Consider the following 22668-nt stretch of genomic DNA (forward strand, 5'->3'; position numbering starts at 1 on the left):
GCAAGATCTCCAAGCAAAGGGCTCCTGCAGATAATGCAGGATGTTGAAGAGGGCACCTCAACAGCTCTGAATCCTGTTCTCAAAAAGCTATCCAGGTGGCTCAAGGATTCTGCTAGCGCCTCAAGGCCACCTCTTAACCCCTCCCCACAAAGACTGCAGGCTACACATGTGGCAGGAGGCAGGTGTCACAGAGATCACTCTGCAGAGAGTGAAGCATGCCAAACAAACTTACGGACTGGCCACCCTCGGGATGATTTATAAGCTCTTTCCAGGGCTTTATACAGATGTGAGGGATTATTAATGGCAGGAGATGGAACCTAAACATAGCGTCTGCAGTCAATTCTATCTGAAGGTGTGGGTCCAGTGTTTGCTCAGGGGTCTGACCTCTGTCAGGGAGGCAGGCGAGACAGTATCTGCAGAACCAGGTTTGCAGTATCTGCAGACAAAGGTTTGAAGAACTCCCTGTGCAAATCTAGTAAGTGAAAATCCCACCCTCTGTCCTGGCATCCACAGACTCGTGTTTAAAAACATTTACAATCACAGGGGCGCCTGGGTGGCTCCGTCAACGGTTAGGCGTCCGCCTCGCTCTCAGCTCAGGTCTTGATCTCAGGGTCCTGAGTGCAAGCTCCATGCTGGGCACGGAGCCTGCGTTTAAAAAAAAGAAGAAGAAGAAGAAAGAAGGAAGAAGAAAAGGAAGAAGGAAGAAGGAAGAAGGAAGAAGGAAGAAGGAAGAAGAAGAAGAGGAAGAAGAAGAAGAAGAAGGGGCAGCCCAGGTGGCTCAGTGGTTTAGCGCCATCTTCAGCCCAGGGCATGATCCTGGAGACCCGGGATCAAGTCCCACGTTGGGCTCTCTGCATGGAGCCTGCTTCTGCCTCTGCCTGTGTCTCTGCCTCTCTCTGTGTCTCTCATAAATAAATAAATAAAATATTTTTAAAAAAAGAAAAAGAAAAACAATATATGCTTTCAATGCTACCTCCTATCACTGTCGGGGAAATGCCAATCAACACTGAGGCCAAATGCCACTGTACACCCACCAGGATGGCTAGAATCCAAAGGATGGAGGGTAACAAGTGCTGGCAAGGCGGTGGAGAATCCAGAACCCCCATGTGCTGCCGCTGGGGATGCACAACAGTGCAGCTGCTATGGACACCAGTCTGGTGGTTTCTCAAAACATGGTGTTAGTACACAGCCCCGCACTTCCACACCCCGGTGTCCATGCTAGAGAACCAAACACGTGTCCACCCAACATCCTGTACAAGAGGCCACCTCTTGCTGTGCACCTGCCAGACCAGTTTAGGGGTAAACCAGGAAGTGGCCACTTGAGGCACTTGAGATGTGAAGAAATTTACCCAAAGTGCTGAAGATAGAAAGAAAGCCCCCTGGGTCTATGTGGCTTGGCATGCTGTGGGGCTGTGGACCTGCTTATTTTTCCTGGCACTGCAGAAACCACCTCTGGCCGCCTCTGGTGGAGAGTGCCCACCTGGCAGCCCCAGCTGACGTGAGCTTGCATGAACCTCCCGGCCTGGAACACACCTGGGCGCTGCACCCCCAGGCTGAGCATGGGAACCATGTGACGTGCTACTTTAAAAATCATGAAGCCCACTACTGGAGAGAGAGTCTACAAGGTCTGCACCAGAGAACTTAAGCATCTTATGTTAATCTGCTCTCGGAAAGACACCAAGATCCGAGTTGAGAGCAACGACCTATTTATGGCAATTTTTATAAATTCACATCACTGGTCTATTATGCGGCTGTTCCTACAGCTTCCCAAGCCAGACCCCCACTTGGGCCTTGGCCGGGAGAGCCTGCTAACTCCAACTCACAGCTGGGATGCCTTTGCTCTCTCTCCATTCCCATCTTCTGGGTTCACACTTAGCTTCAAACTCCCCTTCTGCAGGCTGCCTTTGACCCCACATTCCCAGAGAACCGAGTTCCACCAGGTTTCAGCTGGTGATTCTCCCCACACAGGCTGGAAGGTGACTTTCATTTGTAAATCTTTCATTTAGGTGGCGTCTGGGTGACTCAGTTGGTTAAGCATCTGCCTTCCGCTCAGGTCACGATATCAGGGTCCTGGGATCGAATCCCTGAGTCAGGCTATGCTCAGCGGGGAGTCAGCCTCTCCATCTCACATGTGCACGCTCCCTCCCTCTCTCTCTGATAAATAAAAACCTTTTTAAAAACTTAAAAAAAATCTTTCATTTAATCTCCCAACGGAAGTGAGGAGCGTCTCCAGGACACAAATCCTTGTTCTACTCTGAATCCATTGAGGACGACAGACAGACAGCTCTCTAACACTTAATGCCAAGTGAATGCTGCCGGCGGGGGGTGGGGGCTGACGTAACACATACCTTAGTTTCAGTAAGACTACTTTAATTTTGATAACTGCCCAATGCCACTCACCACATCTTTGGACAAAAAAATTGTTCTGTAGTTCATTTTTCATATGTGCCTGCTTTGTCCTCCTCCTCCATCAACTCTTCCTCACCATAATTTGTTCACACAAGGTCAGCGGCCAGCAATCATAACATCAGCCATCCCTAAGCTAGTCCCCTTACCCTTCAGGAGGAGCTGGCCCAGTGCCACCCCCATCTGCCAGGATTCTGGGGCAGGCAGCTGGCTAAGGAAAGGAGGTAAAAGGTCAGCACAATGCAAAGTGCTTAGCTGGCTTCCAAAACAGCCCGGGGGGGAAATTCAGATATGGAAATCACCTCCGTAATAAACAAACAGTAAAACCTGCCCTGTGATATCCAAAATATGTAATTAGTTGCTGTCAGAGGTCTTTCAACCTAACCTTAAAAACAACAGATAAGGAGAGAGAAAGGTAGGTAGGCAGACAGACAAATGCAGCAGATTCTTTCCTGTGCTTTTAACAATGAAAACACAAAAATATTCCTTCTACCAAACTGTAGCTACTGGACAACATGACCCGCGTCTCACCCGCGTTACCCATCTGATTCCCAGGAGAACCCAGGGAAGGGGCACAGAATTTACCAAGGGGCAGATCAACGTGCAGGTGCCAAGACACCTGCCCAAGGTCACAGCCAGCAGACCCACGTCCAACTCCAAACACCACGTGCCTACCTCCCAAGTTAAGTGGTAGGTACTCCATTAAAAGTTCCACGTAAGATTCCTAAAGCTACACAAATATAAAATTAGGTCATCCTGTTGTAACCGAAACGATGTGATTGCAGTCAGCAATAAAACTACAGTAACTACAAACACGATTGGTGCCAACGCTAAAATTATTCACAGGAACCAGCCTCTCCACTAAATTGCACAATTCACGCGCGCACAGGAGTGGGCTCAGCCTGCTATTAAAATCCAGCAAAGGGCGGCCCATCTCATCTAGCGGGTCAACAGCTGTGTTGGGAATCCTTTGAGGAAAGGTTACCCACAGGAAGCAACGGCTTAGCAGCCACGTGGAACACCAGGCAGGGTCTCCAACAGCACAGGCCGTACTCCTCACCAGGGAGGATGCTCGGGCCTCCAACCCTGGAAAAACTCTCCAGAGGAGACACTGTGGGCAGAGCCTGCAGCACGGTCTTTCACGGGGCACCATTCACGTTTATGGGGTAAGGATGCTGAGTCAAGGCAGATTATAGAGGGAATTCTCAATCATTATAGTTTGTTTTATGGCTCCGGAAAAACCCAACTTCTGCCCACGGAGCTAGCATAAAAATAAAGCAAATTCAAATGTACACCTGCTATCGTGCCCACTCTAGTAAATAATGGCCAATCAGAAAAATACAAAGAAATATGATCCACGCAAGAGAAAAGAATTCGGGAAAGGTCACCGAGAGTCATGTTTTTATGAAGAAAATACAAAATGCCTCACCAGGCCCCAATCATCTGTGCTCCGCTCAAGTATTTTTCTCCAGATGCAGATCCATAAGCACCTGTGTCACCAGCCATGCCGATGGCGGCCCCTCTGCTGGAAGAAGCATGCCTCCACCCAAAAGAGATCCCTGAACCTCTGCTCAGAGCAAGATATCGTTCCCACAAATGTTCCTGACACCAAGGGCAAGGTGGCTTTCCCTCGCACGCTCCTCACTCTGGCACCCAGAGATGCCGCTGACCTTGCCAAGCCCCAGTTCCAGCTCAGGGCCTGGAGAGGATGGTCCTATCCATAAAACATGCCTGAGGCTATGGTATTATTTGCTAAAACTCATGCCTACTTCATACCCTTGAAACTATTTTCACATCTGGCCTCTTACTGGATCCTCCCCACTCATGAGACAAATCAACAGGTGTCAGAGGCACCATTTTACAGATGAGGAACTGGAAATCCAGAAACACATATAAGGCTGATTCAGTGTCATATCCAGGGGGGTGGGGTGGGGGCAATGCTAACACCCAACACTGCCTGCACAGGGGTCTGGGAAGCAGCCTGGGACAGGGAGACAGACGGGCCACAAGGTTTGGAGAACACAGATCTGGATTCGAACTCCAGCTCTGCCACTTAGCCGTGTGTGTGTGTGTGTGTGTGTGTGTGCACGCGCGCGTGCGTGTAGGAGACAGGGAGACAAGGAGACAGAGAGGGAGGCCTTGAACAAATGTCACTGCCTTATCCTAACATCGTTTCCTGGCACATCAAGTATGCAGAATATGCCCCCCTCACATCAAGTAATAGGCCTGACACCACAGTATGTAGGAACACACTGTACCTTCCGAACTATGGTCCCATGCTCCAGGAACGTGGGTTTCCACGTGTATCTGCCCTCTACTTCTTTCCTAGACCCCTCTCCCCCCTCTCCCCGTTCCCTGCACGCCCTGCCAGCATCAGATACCTCCCAGACCGACCTCCTCACTCTGGTATTCAGCTTGCAGGAGCGCTGCTGATCCATTTCTAGTACACCTTATCGTACCCTAACCTTAACCCCCCATTGTACAACAGAGTGTTTTTGAAAAAATAGAAAGAAACCAAAACTCTTCACGTTAAATCTTTTTAAGGGCAGTAGAGGAGTTGACATTTAGGAAAATTAGTGACAGATGCGTTATCTCATAAATGAGGAAGACTTTCATAAAATGTAAAGTCAGAGTTACAGCCTAAGAAAACTTCTTAAAGGCAAGGTTATTTTGTGTTTGCTTTTAACCTAAACACGTATTACCTTTTACTGGGGCAGTGGGAGGAGGTGCCAGGGCTTCTAAAGAGAAGGAATTAACCCTCAGAACTTGACTCCTCAGAAACTGGACGAGTCCCATCTGCATGGAGCCGTATTTCTCACCAGGGCACGGAAACAAAGAGGTGACCAGACAGGGGTGCGCTGGGGATCAACAGCCTCCTCGGGACTCAGGAGGAAGCCAGTAGACTGGTAGGAAGAGGAGGTCACTGGTCCCTCCCTTGATGTGGGAAGTATGGAGCTTGCAGGTCTCCCATCCAGACATCCCTGAGCACAGTCACAAGGCAAAACAAGGGCACCGGGCAGGTGGAAGAACGTAACAGCTTCCTCTGTCTGCTGCTTGCTTCCCTGGCACAGACTTTCACAGCCCCTAAGGACCCCACCGCATCAGAAAAGTGCAGCAATCTAGGGGAGAACGGATCCCAAATGTTCTTCACTGGATTAATATCTGAAAGGCCACTTTGGCTCACAGGAATCAGCAGGAAGGCAAGTTTAAGAGTCCCGTGGGAAGCAAAGGTAGCAGGTGGCACTCAGGGACGGTCAGAAAGAATCTAGAACACTCAGGTTCCGCGGGGACAGGTGGGTGGTGAACCCACAGCATTGGTGGTATGGAGTCCTTTCTTTTTTTACCTGAGTTACCTGGTGTCCAACAACTAGTTGATAATCTTGTGCAATCTCGCAGCCTTCCACGGTGGCAAATATACTGTACACTGAGAGAGGCAAGCCTAAAGCAGCAGCAAAATTTCAATTGTTGACTTCCAAAAACAGGCAGAAAAACAACCCACATTACAGGAAAGTAAAGGTGGACATTCCAGAGAACTGAGGCTCAGGATCACCTTACCCCAAAAAGGTCAGTTGGCTTCCACCCAGGGCCTGCTGGGAACCCAAGGTCCACCCATATTTGCGCTGGGTAAAAGGTGAAGTTCACAAAAAGCGGCATAAACGTCAGAAATCAACAAAAAGAACATATTCTTTACTTGTGTTAATTACCAGATCTTTTTTCCTTCCTTTCTTTCTTTTTTTTTTAAGCACGCCCTGTGCAGCCTAGACTCTTTCTACAGGCACCCAAGGCACTGTGAGAGGGTGGTCCCCGGAGCGGGGACCTGGGCGCGGAGGCCAACTCTGCGCATCCTTGGGTCCCCTAAGCACCGCCTTCATGTTGGACCCTGTGCTTGTCCTTACTTATCTGTCAAACAGAACAGTGCTGGCAAGAGCTGCTCAGGAGTGGCTCAAGCATCTGGGGAGAAAGAGAAGAGGCCCCATCAAAGCCAGCAGAGAATCTGTGACACGCACTCTGAACATGCCAATTTTATTTTAGCCTTAACAGCACCAATTCTTCCGGAAGCGAAGTTGAGGCTTCCAGGAGCACCAGCAGCAGCAGCAGCGGCGGCAGCGGCAGCAGCACTCTGGCCTGCCGGTAAGAACCACGCAGAATGACTAAACCTTTTCTCCAACAAAGGAAAAACTGCACCGGATCAAAGTGCAGCAGCAGCCCCGGGCCGCAGCGGGCGCGCTTTCCGCCTCCCACCTCCCCACCGCCCTCCGAGCTCCGCCTGCGTCTTTAATTGCTCGCCTGGAACGCGTCCTCGAGGGCGCCGCGGGCAGCTGCGGCCGCCGCGCCCCGCCCCGCCCCCCCGCCCCCCCCGCGGGCGTCACGTGACGGCTGCGAAAAGTAGGGGAAAGGTTAACCCGAGCCCCGCCCCCGGCCCGGCGCGTCCCCGGCGCTCAGATCCTGTTCCACCCGCCCGGCTCCGAGAGACCTTCCGGAGCGAGCTGGCGCGCATCGCCGGCGCAGCCCGTCCTCCTCCCCCGGCGACACGCAGCGCCTGTCCGTGGGAAGGCCCGGCCCCGCGTGGCCAACCCCGAGGGCACCGAAGGGCTGCGGGCGCCGGCTGCCGCCCCACGGCCGGCCCGCAGCCCCGCGCCCCAGGCGCCCAAAGCGCGCCCGGAAGGGACTCCCGCCCCAGGAAAAATGAAGTGTTTCTATGAATGGGCGCGAAGGGCCGGGTTGCATCAGCGCGGCCCTGGCCCCAGGACTCCCCGGAGGCCCAGGCTTGACCGCTGGGTTACCGCGCGTCCAGGGTCGGGCCAAGGGCGGCAGCAGCGGGGACGCCAGGTTTACTCCCTGGGCCTCCGGGTTAGGCCACTTGTTTTCGGGACCAACTCGAAAGCTTATTTTGGCCTGCGCAGGAAGCCAGTTTCTGCCACCCTGACACAAAGTATGTGCGCCCCCAAAGGTGGCCCTTTTCTGTTGGACTCCAACAGATGGGAGTTCAGGGTGCGAGGCCGGGTCTAGCAATGCTTCACAGGAAGGAAACGGGTCGTTTCGAGGCGAAGAGGAGCCCCCAGGCTCACAGAGGCTCAACCACCAGACCCCTCGGTCTGAGGCTGCATTCAGTTCCGAGGGACGCGATGGCCCCATAGGCCTTCCCACCAGACCCTGCTTCCCCTCAAAGACCAGCTCATCTATCTGCATTAAGGTCGTCCTCCGTGCACACTCACCGCGAGTCACCTTAAATACTTCGGAGAAAGGGGGCTGGGAGGGGTGCTGTTCGCTGGCACAAAATAAAAAAAAAAAAAAAAACCAGGGAGTCCAGCCACGTTCTAATCCCTTAGTTTGAGGTTCGGGAGGAAATCAACACGCCTGAATATCTGGAATGGCCAGAAACCCGACGCCGGTGCAAGAGGATGGTGTAACAAAATACACGTTTCAAAAGGTTAAACGGATTTCTATTTTATTCGGCAACTTACAAAGTTACCAGTTCCCCCACAACAATCTCCCTTTAAATAATTCAACCCAGGGAGCACCGAGGAACCGAAAGCCTTGTCCTGAGCGGGGACTGCTTAAGCGTGTTCTGCACCGAACCTGGTTAATTATACGGGATGGTTAACTCTCGGTGTTCAAGTCGGCCCTCACCTTGGTTCCCTCCAGCTTTCACGAAAGCCAACAAACACGCTGACCCACGGCCTTTCCGAGCAAAACGAAAGGAAAGGAAATGGTCGTGGCCTCGTTGAGGGAGCGGAGGTCAGGGCTGCACCCGTCGGGGCTCCGGACGGCGCCTGCCGGGGCTTGCGGGCCCAGGGAGCCCGGACCCGGTCACGTGACGCCCCTCCCCCACCCCCGCGCGGCGGGGGGCGCGACCTTGGGCGGACGCTCGGCGCCCACCTGCCCCGCACCCAGGGCCTCACCGGGGGGTGGGGGGCGTCCGCCAGCGGAGACCCCGGCCGGGCGCCCCTGTGGTCCCCGGCGGACGCTCGGGGCCGCGCCTGGAGCCCCGCGTCAAGGGCGTGTCCCGACGGCTGCAATGCGGGGGCAGCCGGGGAGGGGGGCGGACGGCGCGCCGGGGAGTCCTGAGGCCCCAGCGTCCCTCTAGCTCCCGCCTGGAACCCCAGGACGGCCCCCCAGACCCAGTCTACCCCGATGGGGGGAGGGATGCGGCGGGATCGAGAGCGGGTGGACGGCGCCCAGCCAAGTCCAGAAGGCCGAGCATCCGTCCTGCAGCCTCGCCGCCCCTCGGACGGACCCCCACGCCCAAACCATTCCTAAGAGAAGGGTGGGATGAGCGGATGTGGGAGCCGGCGCCCCTCGTGGCCCCGGGCCGGGGGCATCCAGCCAAATCCGGAGACCCGCGCATCCCTCCAGCTCCGGCACCGCACCCGCCGGCGGGCCGACCCTCGGGCGTACCCTCACACCCAATCCACTCCCGGGAGAGGAGGGGGAGAGGAGCGAGCAAAGAAGCCAGTGGCCCTGCTAGTCCCGGGCTTGGCGCATCCTGCCAAGTCCGGGGGCCGAGCATCCCTCTCGCGGCCGCACCGGACCCGCACCGGGGACTCGCGCGCACACCGGCCCCCGGCGGACGCCCCCCGCCCCCCGCGATCCGATCCGGGGCGGGAGGTGAGGAGTCCCTGCCGCGCTCGCGTTTCGGGCTCCGGGCGAAACCCGCCGTCCGGGTGGAGGGATGCTGGGGGTTCCCCCCGCCCCCGCCTGGGTCGGGACCCGGGCAGTCCCCGCGCGCCCCCCCCGAGCCCGCCGCAGCCCGCAGGCCCGCGCGCCGTCCGCGGGCGCAGCCTCGGCCCAGCCTTACCGAGTCAGCGAACGGAGGCGCGGCGGCGGCGGCGGAGGCGGAGGCGGCGGAGGCGGCGGCGCACTGAGCGCTCAGCGAGCGAGAGCCGGGGGCTGGAGGGCCGCGGGCGAGGCCGAGTGCACCCGACGCCGCCGCCGCCGATTGGCTGGAGCGTGCGGGGCTGCGGTGCGGGCGGGGCTGAGACTCCCCGCGCGGGGCGGGCGGAGGGGGGGGGGCCGCGGGGGGGGCGGGACCGGGACGGGGCGGGGCCTCCGCGGCTCCCCGGGGAGCGTGTCGGGTGAGGAAACTGAGGCTGCTGGGGGCACGCGGCCAACGCCTCTGCCAGCCTGGGGCCCGGGGCGAGATTCCTCAGCCCGGAGACTCGGTTTTCTCATCTGAAAAATGGGCCAACTCCTGTGGGCCAAGCCCGTAAAAGTGCTTAGCAGGGTGCGGGGTTCACGCGAGCCCTCCACAGCCATTGCCGCCTCTAATCCGCAAAGCGCCCCCATAAATAGCCGATCCCGGCCGGGGCTGCAGAAAGGATCACTAACTCGCGCATGACCATATGGCTGAGAAAATGGACCCGACGCTGGAGCCAAGTCTAACTCCAGAGCCGTCGCCCCAAATCCCCAAATCGGACATTGTCCCCGGAGTGACAGCTCAGGCGAGCCGGAGGCCGCGTGGCTCGCGGAGCCAACCCGCTGCTGCGAGTTCCCGCGACCCTTCTGAGCCTCTTCCTCCTCATCTAACCGGGAGAAAAACACCTCCCTCGGGGGCTTTGGTAAGATTTGGCAAATTAATCATTCAGGCGCCTAAAGCAGTGTAGGTGCCAGGAAAGACCTGGCTGGTAGTGGGGACAGAGTGACCCAGAGACCCTTGCGTGGGCGGACCCCCGGGGCCTGGGCCGGCAGCTGCCGCAGGGCGCTCAGGTCAGGGGCGCAGCGGTTCCCCCCACCCCGCCCCGCCCCGCCCCGCGCCTTCCCTTCCCTCTAGCTGGTGGCCCTGCAGGTAACAGGTGCTCCGTAAAGGCCCCAGGTTTATGAACAGAGACCCGGCTCTCCTAGAGCTCAGTGACTTCTTTGGGCAATGAAAAGGCCATGCTTGCCTCCATCTTTCTGCCTGTATCCTTTGGTGGTTACCACTGGAAGGTTTAGAAGAGAAAATGAAAGTTCTCTCTTGTTCCCGCCCCCGTCACTGCTGCTACTACAGTTAACTGTTGGTGTGCGCTCTCCAGGCTGTTTGAAGTGAAGTCACAGGATCTGTGCTGTTTGTGACACTCTTGTTTTCACTTGGCTCCCCCCTTGGACGACGGTTCCCTGTGGAGATACAGAGATGACCTCCTCTGTCTCGGTGATGAACGCGCCCCACGGCCCTTAGAGCCCCTTTTCACCATTGCGGGTATAAATAAAGCTGCACTGGCTGTGAGTGGGCCTCTCTGAGCTCTGATTTCTCTCTGTAGATCCCTAGTAGTGAAGCAACTGAGTCAAAGGGCAGGCACCTGTGACATTTTGGTGACATTGGTGTCACTTGCAGAGCCGCCCCAAAAAAGCTTACTGGCATCTATCTATTCCTACCCAGGCATGGGAGTGGAGTCCTGTCTCTAGGGACCATCAGTGCTGTCTGTCTCTATCCGCTCTCTTCATGTTTCTCAGTCCTAAAGGAGAGCGTGTAGATAATGCTATTTATTTTAATTTGCATTTCTCTGAAGTTAGAAGTTAGAGATTTCCCGCCACTGCCGGCTCCCATCTTGCCCACCAGGGATCCCAGGCTGCGACACCCCCCACCCCTCCCCTCCAGATTTCGCAGCCTGGCAAAGCAGGTGGGCTGGGCCAGGGCACACCTGCAGAGACCTGCATCCTCTACTCCACAATCATGGCAAGTAGGCTTTCCAGGCTTGTCTCAAATGCTCTTCCCTCTCCTTTCCCTGGAACACAACAGCTGGCGGTCTGCAGGTCCCAGCCCAAGGTCACTTTCTTCCTCACTTAAGTCCCATGGTGCTCCCCTCTGGGATCAGCCCTGCGCTGTGTATGTTCCCAGGGCTCTGTGGCCTTGACCTTACACACCTCCCTGCGCACGTCCCCGTGTCACCTTGCAGGCCGGGTGAGGCAGGGGCAAAGGCAGGACTGCTGTCCATGGGGCCACCAGGTCGCTACAGTCACCTGTGCCCCAGTGACTGGGCTCTTGGGCCACGGTAAGGAAGCCCACGCCCGCCAGCAGTTCCAGCCAGAGCGTAGAGGCCTCATTCTCCTCCTGTGCTCTGCTCCCCGAGACTGCAGCTCCCCAGGGCCGCTTAGCAGCCACTATTAATAAAAAGCCCAGGAACTAGGCCTCTGGGGAGCTCCGGGCCTGTCGAATCCTGTGTTCTCTTTGGGCCAAAAATATCCCAGAGTCGGCCTCAGAAACTAGAGTAATCTTTCTCAAGGTCCGTTTCTGTTTTTGTTCTTTTTTCAATTCTTCCCCAGTTTGAAAGGAACATACTATCGCAGCTGCCTATTGTGGCTATACAGAAACCTCTTTTTAAAAAAAATGCATGTACTGTCTTTATTATCACTAAGAAACCCCCCCTTTTTTTTACTCTGAAAATATCTTTTTTTTTTTTTTTCAGATTTTCTTTATTTATTCATTAGAGACACAGAGAGAGATAGAGAGACAGAAACACAGGCAGAGGGAGAAGCAGGCTCCATGCAGGGAGCCCGACGTGGGACTCGATCCCGGGTCTCAGGATCACACCCTGGGCTGCAGGCGGCACTAAACGGCTGAGCCACCCGGGCTGCCTGAAAATATCTTTTTATGAAAAAATTCAAGCATATAAAAGTTAATGAAATCAATAAAGTCCTGGATAACCAAGCAAAACAGTTTCAACAATTATCAAGTGAGGGCCAAGCTTGTTTTTGTCTACCCCTGCCACTGCCTCTGGATTTCTTTAAAGCAAATCCAGAAATCCTACTGTTCTGTCTACCTGTTCTTGAGTACAGATTTCTGAAAGACAAAAGTTTTTTTGTAAAAACATATTCCCCTGTGGGACACCTGGATGGCTCAGTGGTTGGGCGCCACCCTTCGGTTCAGGTCGTGATCCCATGATCCAGGATCCAGTCCCACATCGGGCTCCCTGCAGGGAGCCTGCTTCTCCCTCTGCCTGTGTCTCTGCCTCTATGTCTCTCATGAATAAATAAATAAATTTAAAAAAATAATAATAATAAATAAAAACACATCCCCCTAACACACACACACACACACACACACACACAAAACATACCAAGAATACCATTGGCCAACCTAAAATAGCACAACAATTGTAATACAAAACTTGTAAGGCCTGGAGCAGCCTGGGTGGCTCAGTGGTTTAGCGCTGCCTTCAGCCCAGGGCCTGATCCTGGAGACCTGGGATCAAGTCCCATGTCAGGCTCCCTGCATGGAGCCTGCTTCTCTCTCTGCCTCTCTCTGTGTGTCTCTCATGAATAAATAAATAAAATCTTTAAAAAAAAAAAGCTTGTAGGCCCTCTTGGGCTGCCAAGAGCACGGCTGAGTCCCACTCTCCTGCCAGCCATATTCATTGCTGGCAGCTCCCAGCCGGTTCTGATCCCAAAACATGTGGGATTTTCTAGAATTTAGCTCTCACTTCCCATAGGAAACAATTTTGTAATCCCGGAGTTCTGTGCTTCTCTCTCCTCTCCAGTGCTTTGAAACCCTCTGAACTTGAACCTTGAGCTGCTGTCAGTAGTGGGCAAATAACAGCAGTCCCACGTCAGGTGGCAATAATATTTGCTCAGCCAGCATCGCTGGAGTTTGGTAAGGACAAAATGAGGTAAAGCATGCAGGTGCAAGCAAACTGTTTCAGACACAGCTCGACCATGTGCTAGTGACAGGAACTCCTAGTAACAACCAAAGGGTATTCTTATTTGAATAGGCTTGCCCTATGACCCAGTCAGTAATCCTGCTCCTGAGTATCACTGAAGAGAAATAAGAGCACATGTCTGCGCAAAGACGTCTGGTACAAGAATGTTTGCAGAAGTTTCACTCAAGGGGTGCCTGGATGGCTTAAGCGGTTGGGCATCTGTCTTCAGCTCAGGTCATGATCTCGGGGCTCTGGGACTTGGTGACTCTCTGCTCGGTGGGGCGTCTGCTTCTCCCTCTCCCTCTGTGCTCGTTCTCTCTCTCTCTCTCTCTCTCTCTCTCTCAAGTAAATAAATAAAATCTTAAAAAAAAAAAAGAAGCTTCACTCAAATGGACAAAAATCCAGAAACAACCCATGGGGCCATCGACATAGAATGGATAAATATATTGTGATTTCTCCATATAGTAGAGCAATAAGGAGCAACAAAAAAAGAATAAAGGGACACCTGAATGGTTCAGTGGCTGAGCATCTGCCTTCAGCTCAGGGCATCTGGGATCCGGGATCAAATCCCACATCGGGCTCCCTACAGGGAACCTGCTTCTCCCTCTGCCTGTGTCTCTGCCTCTCTCTGTGTCTCTCATAAATAAATAAAATCTTAAAAAAAAAAAAAAAAAGAATAGAGTGCTAACACACAAGTGGATGGATCCTACAGATCTTATATCATATAAAAGAAAACCAAACAAACACACAAAATATTTATATGTTATATGATTTATTTGTTGTTTATTTATTTGGTAGAAAGAGAGAGCACAAGTATGGGGACGGTGGAGGGAGAAGCAGGCTCCACTAAGCAGGGAGTCCGGCATGGGACTCAATCCCAGGACCCTGAGATCATTACCTGAGCTGAAGGCAGACACCCAACTGACTGAGCCACCCAGCTGCCCTTGCTGTATGATTTCTATAACAAATGTGCATAATAATTGCAGTGATGGGTGACTGAGAAACAGAGTAAGGAGGCCACAGGCGGGCTCAGTGGAGTAATATGAAAATGCAGGGCTCTATATCCCTCAGATTATGCACTTACTGTTCTTGCTACCTGCATGGTAGGCCTCAATTTCAAAAATTAAAAATTAAGGGGCACCAGGGTGGCTCTGTCAGTGAAGCGTCTGCCTTGGGCTCAGGTCATGATCTCCGGGGTCCTGGGATCAAGCCCCTCATCAGCCTCCCTCCTCCTACTAGGAGCCTGCTTCTACCTCTCCATCTGCCTGCTGCTCCCCCTGCTTGTGCTCTCTCTCTGTGTCAAATAAATAAATAAAATCTTTAAAAAAAATAATAAAAGCTTTTGTTTATAAACAATAAAATGTAGTCAATGAATAACTTATTTCCTGGTTTAGTCATCAGAAATGCAGATATGATTGTCAGCCAGAGCTTGCGATCAGCATGAGGCACATCCACTCTTTCAACAGATGTTTATTCCAAAGTCCAGACTGCCAAGACCCGATGCATTACTTGCCAGCCATGGATAAAAAAGTTGGGCTTCTTGAACTGTAGAGTTTTATTTTAAATAAATCTGGGAACTCTTTATGGAAAATGTCAGAAGAGTTCAAGGGCCACCATTCGGACTTCAGATCCCGGTCATCTCCGAGGTCTGCGCAAACTAGCCCAGCCTGCCTGGAGAGTGTGCACTGGGGCCTGGACCTGAGCTTGTAGTGGGACCAGAGCAGCGTGCTGGTCACAAAGCTGGTGACAGCTCAGTGGGTACTCCTGGAAGTTGACAGCTTGACTGTCCCTAGCTGGAACTGCACCAGCCTGGACACTGGGACCTTAAATATAGGGAAGAGGTGACTGACCCCCCTGCCCCACAGCGCCTGCAAGTAGGTGCCTAGAAATCCAAGTGAGAGCATTAGCAGAAGACTTCTGTGTCAAGAAGGAAATTCCCCCGCTTTGGAGGGAGAAGAAGATGGGCAGCTAGCGCCTTGGGTCAGTGGCTTTTATGCTGGGAGGGTCACTAGTGAGAATCTACTGGCAGCTACAACCTTTTCCCCAGAAAAAATGCACGCATGTAAACCATGGTAAATAATTTAATTCTTGAACCTCCCAAAGCCATTTACAAACTCCTGACTCACACAAGTTAAGAAAAATAATCTGAAATGTGGCAACAAGGCAAAAGGGTATTTGAATATTATTTCATGGGCTTGTTGTCTAACTGGCCCATCCAAGGATTTGCTTCTTCTCTGGGGAAACGTATCTCGACCAGGCCCCAGACTCTATGAAGATTCTATGTGTTAACCAGTAGATTTTTGTCCAACAGAAATCCTTTGCATTAGATGCAAGGAAAAAAAAAAGTAGGAAAAACAGAAAAGTACTTCCAGGGCACCTGGGTGCCAGTCGGTGAAGTGTCTGCCCTCGGCTCAGGTCATGATCTTGGGGTCCTGGGAATAGAGCTCCGTGTCGGGCTCCCTGCTCCCTGGGAAGGCAGCTGCTTCTCCCTCCCTCTCCCTCTGCTGCTCCCCCTGCTTGTGCCTGCCCTGTCAGGTAAACAAACTTTTAGAAAAGGAAGAAGGAAGAGAGTGGAGGGAGGGAGGGAGGAGGGATGGAGGGAGTAGGGAGGAAAGGGAGGAAGGGAAGGGAAGGGAAGGGAAGGGAAGGAAGAATGGAAGGAAAGAAAAATAAAGAAAGAAAAGAAGAAAAGAAGAAAAGAAATAAAGAAAAGAAAAGAAAAGAAAGAAAAAAGAAGAAAAGAAAGAGACTCAAAAGGTATGATTTCATTGCCCTGTAGGATGTTAAGGAGTTTTGTACCTACTTAGGATAACTTCAGATTTTTTTTCCACCTTCCTGTGTAGGGAAAACGCAGCTCTTCCTGCCCTGTGTCTGTTTGCTCTGTGACTCATCTACTCACCATCATAGCACTTCACTTCTGATACTTCTAGTCACCAAACACGGGGAGGTTTTTCCCACAGCAATAGGCTATTCTCAGACACCTGCAGGGTGTCTAGGAATTCAACTCCATTCTGACATGGTCTACCCAGATAGCGTCAGATCCCACAGGCTAAGGGCTTGATCCTCACCAAAGGCTCCCCTGTGCCCACCACTTCAGATAGCAGGTTGTTATGTGTGCTCTGGCCAACCCTCTACAGGGGTTCCAAAGACCCCTCCTGGAGTCCAAGGAATTTGCTGGAGTGGCTCACAGAACTCAGGGACACACTTACTTAGACTTGCTGGTTTATTAGAGGATATGACAAAGATGCTGATGAACAGCCCAGTGGAGGCACATAGGGCAAGTCTGGAGCTTCTGTCTCCATGGCTTTGGCATGCATCACTCTCCAAGCGTGGGTACATTCACCAGCCTGTGCTATTGGGGTGTCTTGGAGGCTCCCTCATGTAGGCATGAGGGATTGCTAACTCCATTTCCAGCCCCTCTCTGTTTTCTGAAGAATGGGGCTAGGGGGCAGCCAAGAATTTCAAGCTTCTCATACTGACTTGGTCTTTTTGCTGACCAGCCCCCAGCCCGGGGTCCCCCCAGAGTCGCCTGGACAGATGGTGCCAGCGCTCTTATTGCTTAGGAGTTTGCAAGGATTTCAGGAGCTCTGCGGGGCAGGGGCGGGAGTGGGTGGGGGGGTGGGCAGAGCCCCTATGCATACTTTCTGTTAACTCACAGAGTCGAAATAGTTCCCTAGCCATCATGTTCCAGCTTTCCTCTGTCAGAACTTCTGGACTCAGCCTCTAGAATCCTCCTCCTCCCACCATCCTGTTGGGTCCTTCACTGATAAATTTATTTATTTATTTTTTTCTTTCCTTCACGGATAAATTTAAATCTTTGACATTTGCTCACTTTGTATTTGAGAGTCCTGTTTTTGACTTACTGAAAATCCTATCCGACACACATTACTGTGCATGAGAGCCGGATGCCTTTCCGAGAGCTGACACTTGGTACAAAGCGTCTCAGAGAATGAAGGATGAGAGAGGAGGGCCTTCAAACATTCCTAGGACTCTGGGGTCTCTTGTTATAAATGGGCTCACTTCTCAGGCCACCCAGGGTCAAACTTCTTAGAGGCAGAGACATTGAGATAGCAGCTTGGACCTCTTTTTTTGCCCATAGCATCCTCCTGCGTTTCTGCAGCAATGCAACACTAGGGGAGACCTTGCTGGGAAAGAGTTGGGGGCACCCACACCCACGAGCCCCCTGGAGCAGCACAGGGCAGCTGGTGAACCGCGGGACCATTTGTACAAGACCTCCAGCTTGTACTGCACCTTCCTACTCATACATGGTGTTATCCTCACATTTCCAATGTATTCCATATTTTCTTTTCCTTTAAAAAAGACCTAGGATGACTGCAAATATCAAGGCCTGAGAAAAGCACTGGCTCTGCCGAGTCCAATGACACGTTCCTTTGGTCCTTATCCCAAGCAGGAAACACTTGAAGATTCTAGGTTTAAGCCAGAGCAAGCATATCTGCTTTCCATGCTCCACAAACCGTCTGGGCCTCAGGTCACTGCCCTGCCCCAATTTCTGCCCCAGGCCTGTCCCCTCCTGTCCCTAGCAGGCCCTCTTCATTTATAAAAGGAGGGTCGGGCAGCCTGGGTGGCTCAGTGGTTTAGCGCAGCCTTCGGCCCAGGGCCTGATCCTGGAATCTCGGGATCAAGTCCCACATCGGGCTCCCTGCATGGAGCCTGCTTCTCCCTCTGCCTGTGTCTCTGCCTCTCTCTCTCTCTCTTTGTGTGTGTGTGTCTCCTGAATAAATAAATAAAATCTTTAAAAAATAAAAAAATAAAAGGAGGGTCAAATACACCAACTCATCTCGGAGGGGTGGGAGAACTTTTAAGAATCTATTGAGCACCTGCTGTATGCCAGGCAACAAGCTAACCGGGGAGTGACTGCAGAATGTGAGATCCTCAGAGGCCCCTTCATCCTGCATCTTGTCCTTCACCTCCAGCACGAGTCCTCCCGAAGCTCATTAGTGACTGTGGTGACCCACAAGCTCCCTGGACCAGCAGAGGCCACTTGGCAAACCACAGTTGCCTCCTTCTCTAGATCCCATCCTGTTGGAAGCCTGTGCTACATTTCACTATTGCCTCATCTTCCTCTCCCGGGAGCCTTCTCCTCCTGTAACCTGTGAGTCACTCTGGTCCCAGGTTTTCCTCCTCCGCTGGGACCTGTTCTCAGATGCCTTCTCTGGCTCACCTCCATCTGCCTTTCAACCTAGATATGGCTCCAAGCCTCTTGCTTTGGCCCTGCCTCCGTCACCAGCTTTGCTCCCCTGTGAGCCCCCACCCGGCCACACTACACCCCATTCTGATCCTCCCAAATCCTCACCAGAGGGGCCCTCCCCAGGTGAAATGACAGGGCTGAGCTACCCACCAGGAAGAGAAGGCAAGTTTCAGGGGCCAGTGGAGCAGGGACACAGAGAAAATAGGTGTGTGTGTGTGTGTGTGTGTGTGTGTGTGTGTGTGTTATATTTCTTATGTCCAAGAAAGCAGCAAATAACCACCAAGGGGAAAATTAAAACTCTGAAGGATTTTCTTATACTCATTTTAGTATGTATCTTTTAAATTACATATGAGGAAGTCACCCTAATCCTTTTAGCAAGGAGGGCTTTCAAAAGATCTGAATCTAGGGGCTCCTGGGTAGCTCAATTGGTTAAGTGGGCAACTCTTGGTTTTAGCCCAGGTAATGATCTCAGGGTCCTGGGATCAGGTTCCACATCAGGCTCTGTGCTGGGGGTGGAGTCTGCTTAAGATTTTCTCTCTCTCTCTCCCTCTGGCTCTCACTCCTCTTCTGCTTGTGCATGTGGTCTCTCTCTCTCTCTCACTCTCTCTCTCTCTCAAAAAAAAATCTGAATCCAGCCCTGATCTGAACCATATTCATTCATTTCTTCATTCATTCATTCATTCATTCATTCATTCATTCATCAGACAAATATGTACTGAGCACCTCCAATGTGCCAGGATTGTTCTAGATACTGGAACTCTGCAGTAATAGAGCCTTTAAACCAAGCCCTGTCCTCAGGAGCCCTCATTCTGGTGGGAGAAGCAGACAAGCAGCAAATTCACTCTTTTGTGTGAAAAGAAAGGGCAAAGGAGAAAAAACAAGGAGGGGGACCCAGGGTGCATGACCTAGCATGGGGTAGGTAAGGCTAGCTTATATTTTCAATGGAGCATAAGTTCCTAAAGGTAGAAACCTTTGTAACCCCACCTAACTCATCTTGGGTCTCAGAAATGTTAGCTGAATGATTGATAGGTGAGTAGATGGGTGGATGGATGGGTAAATGGGTGGATAGATGGGTGGGTAGATGGGTATGAGCTCCCGCATGCCCTTCCCAGTGGGCCCTTCTTTTCCATGTCCTCAACCCATCACAAATTCTTCCTCAAGAATCTTTAAACTTCATTCCTGTCTGTCCTTCTTCGTGGTGTGCCTAAGGTCACCTTCTGAGTCACAACAACTTTGATGCACCCTGTGGCCTCAGGCAGACCTAGATGCATAATTTGTCAGGTCCAAGGCAAAATGAACATGCAGAGACTCTTGTTTGAAAATGATTAAGCATTTGAGGACAGTGACAGCTGAGCATTAAACCAACCACAGGGCCACTCTGATTGCTGGCTCTTGTAACAGCATGGGTGGCACACCCATGAAACTGGGCCTGCTTTGAAGGCCTTCCTAAATCTGTACTTAAGGAGCCACCCAGGCTGTGCTTACAAGCCTCAATGAAGGGGCGCCTGGGAGGCTCAGGCAGCTGTCTGCCTTCAGCTCACATCATGATCCCGGGGTCCTGGGCTGGTCCTGCAATCAAGCCCTGCACCAGGCTCCTTGCTCAGTGGTGAACCTGTGTCTCCCTCTCTGTCTGCCTGTCGCCCCCGCTGCTGGTGCTCTCTCTTGGGCTCTAAATAAATAAATAAATAAAATATTTATTATTTTTTAAAAAGATTTTATTTATTTATTCATGAGAGACGGGGGGCGGGGTGCAGAAATACAGGCAGAGGGAGAAGCAGGCTCCATGCAGGGAGCCTGATGTGGGACCCGATCCCGAGACTCCAGCCAGGATCATGCCCTGGGCCAAAGGCAGGCACTAAACTGCTGAGCCACCCAGGGATCCCTAAATAAAATATTTAAAAAACAAAAAAACAGGGGATCCCTCGGTGGCTCAGTGGTTTGGCGCCTGCCTTCGACCCAGGGCGTGATCCTGGAGTCGTGGGATCGAGTCCCACGTTGGGCTCCTTGCATGGAGCCTGCTTCTCCCTCTGCCTGTGTCTCCGCCTCTCTCTCTATGTGTCTATCATGAATAAATAAATAAATCTTTAAAAAAAGCAAAAACAAAAAAACAAGCCTCGATGAATTCTGTGCTCCTTCCCTCAAGACTTCACTCCACTTCCAGCCTCTGGGCATCTGTTCCTACTGTTCCCTGCTCAGGGTGCCTTCCCCACTCACCGCTTGTCTTTGTGCACAGCCATGAGCTAGACGTTAGGAAGGGAGATGCGGTAAATCAAACCTAGTCCTGACTCCAGAGAAAATGCTCACAGGGCACCTGAGTTCTGGCTTAGCTGCAGCCCTGCCCACTGCGTGGCCCAGAGCTGGTACACTTTCCTCTGTTGCAAAACGGGCAGCAGCCAGGCCAATGCTGCATCCACCTGGGGTTCTGCTCATAACCCTCCCCCATTTAAAAAAATCTACGCTATAAGGCCACCTGGGTGGCTCAGATGGTTAAGCATCCGACTCTTGATTTTGGCTCAGGGTGTGATCTCAGGGTGCTGAGATCGAGCCCCACATCAGGCTCCATGTAGAGTGCGGAGGAGACTGCTTAGGACTCTCTCTCTCTTTCCCTCTGCCCGTCCCTGCCCCCTGCGAGTGCTCCCCCCCAAAAGAAACCTAAGATATGACTCACGTGCTATAACATTCATCCTTTTAAAGTATACAATTCAGTGGTTTTTAATATATACAAGAGGTTGCGCAACCACCACCATGATGCAATTCCAGAACATTTCCCACAAATCCCCTCCTAAAAGAAACCCCATTCCCAGTAGCAGTGCTCCTCTCATACCTGCTGCCTCCCTGGCAAGCACTACTTTACTTTCTACCTCTACAGCTTTGCCTACTCTGGATGTTTCATATGAATGAAATCCAGCACTATGTGATCTTGGTGTCAGGCTCCTTTCGTGTTTTCATGGTTCATCTTTGTCTTTGCAGGTATCAGGACTTCTTTCCCTTTTGTGGCTGGATATTCCATTGTGTGTCAAAGGGACATTTTGGCGGATGCCTAGAGCACCCACACATCAGCTTCCAATGCCTGGAGGTTGCAGGAGCCCAGCTCCCACTCTGAACTTGACCCTGAAATACAGCCCGGTCTTCTTTTCCTTTATGGAAAAATTTCACTTCTCCTTCAAAGTCAGATACCACCTGCTCCAAGATTTCCCTCCCCAGATTTCTCCCAGAGACTGATGAATCCCTTCTTCCGGGTCTTCCAATAGGTCTGGGATGCAGGACACTCCACCTTCCCTAAGGTCCGCGACCCTGATCCGGAACAGCCCCCGGGTCCCCTGCCGGGCGGGCCAACCCGCCAAGACTGGTGTGGAATGGGAAAGAGGGAAATTGCCTGGACGCTCATTGGCTGCCAGACGAGCGATTTCCTTGCGATCACTCGCTTTGGACGGCAGGGGAGGGGGAAGTTCGGCGGGGGGCGGGGACGCGGAAACGACGGCGCGGAGGGGGACCCACCGACGCAGCAGCCCGCCTGGGTGCCGGGGGTCCTGGGGGCAGGGGAGGGCGCCCACGCCCCCCACCCATCCCCCCGGGGCCCACCCACAGCTCCATTTGCGTCCCAGGGTCGCGCTGGGCAGCTGGTTAGCGCTTCGAGTGTGTGGGTGGGGGGAGGGGGGGGAGGGGAGGGGAGGGGGAGGGGCGGCGGCGCGGCCCGGGGAGCGAGGGCCCGAGCTCGGGGTCCCCGCCCGGGGGCGGCGCGGCTGGCGGCGCAGGGTCGGGGTGGGCGCCGCGCATCGCTGCTCTGGTCCGTCCTCATCACGTTTTCGAATCACACAGTAAAGTGCGTTCGTCGTGGAAGCGCAGGAAACACTGAACCGTCAAATGAAAATAAAAAGCTTTACAAGGTTGCCTGGAATCTCAGGGCCTAACGCTGGGGGGTATTTCCTTTCTGGTGGGTCTTTTCTTCCTCCCTCTCTTCCTTCCTTCCTTCCTTCCTTCGTTTCTCTCTTTCTTTCTTTTTAAAGAACTTATTAGTTATTTTAGCGAGAGGGAGTATGGGTGGGGGGAGTGCAGAGAGGGCACCTCCCGGCGGCTCACAGGGAGCCCCGAGGGGAAGCAGGGCTCCTCCCAGGACAGCGATGAACTGAGGGGAAGCCTAGAGTCTGATGCTTAACCTGCTTAAGGGGATGAGCCACCCAGGCGCCCCTCCTTTCTGTCCTTTGTGCTGCTTTCTATAGATCTTAAGACCCTCCTTTCCTGCTTTTCACAAAATGAAAGTCGTAGAGTAGGGCCTATGAAGTGCTCATCTTCTCTCTTTTTTTTTTTTTTTCTTTATTTTTTTCTTTATTATTTATGATAGTCACAGAGAGAGAGAGAGGCAGAGACATAGGCAGAGCAAGAAGCAGGCTCCATGCACCGGGAGCGCAACGTGGGATTCGATCCCGGGTCTCCAGGATC

The 22668-nt window shown here is 52.7% G+C and overlaps 1 long non-coding RNA gene across 1 annotated transcript; it reads left to right on the plus strand.

Moving 5' to 3' along the window:
• Positions 1-9446: 9446 nt before the first annotated feature.
• LOC119878504 lies at positions 9447-10609 on the plus strand. Its single transcript, XR_005386955.1, has 2 exons — positions 9447-9965; positions 10419-10609. It is a non-coding gene; the product is annotated as an uncharacterized LOC119878504 (long non-coding RNA).
• Positions 10610-22668: the final 12059 nt, after the last annotated feature.

The sequence above is a fragment of the Canis lupus genome, unplaced genomic scaffold (assembly GCF_011100685.1).
Source record: "Canis lupus familiaris isolate Mischka breed German Shepherd unplaced genomic scaffold, alternate assembly UU_Cfam_GSD_1.0 chrUn_S1672H1866, whole genome shotgun sequence".
Classification (NCBI taxonomy): Eukaryota; Metazoa; Chordata; class Mammalia; order Carnivora; family Canidae; genus Canis; species Canis lupus.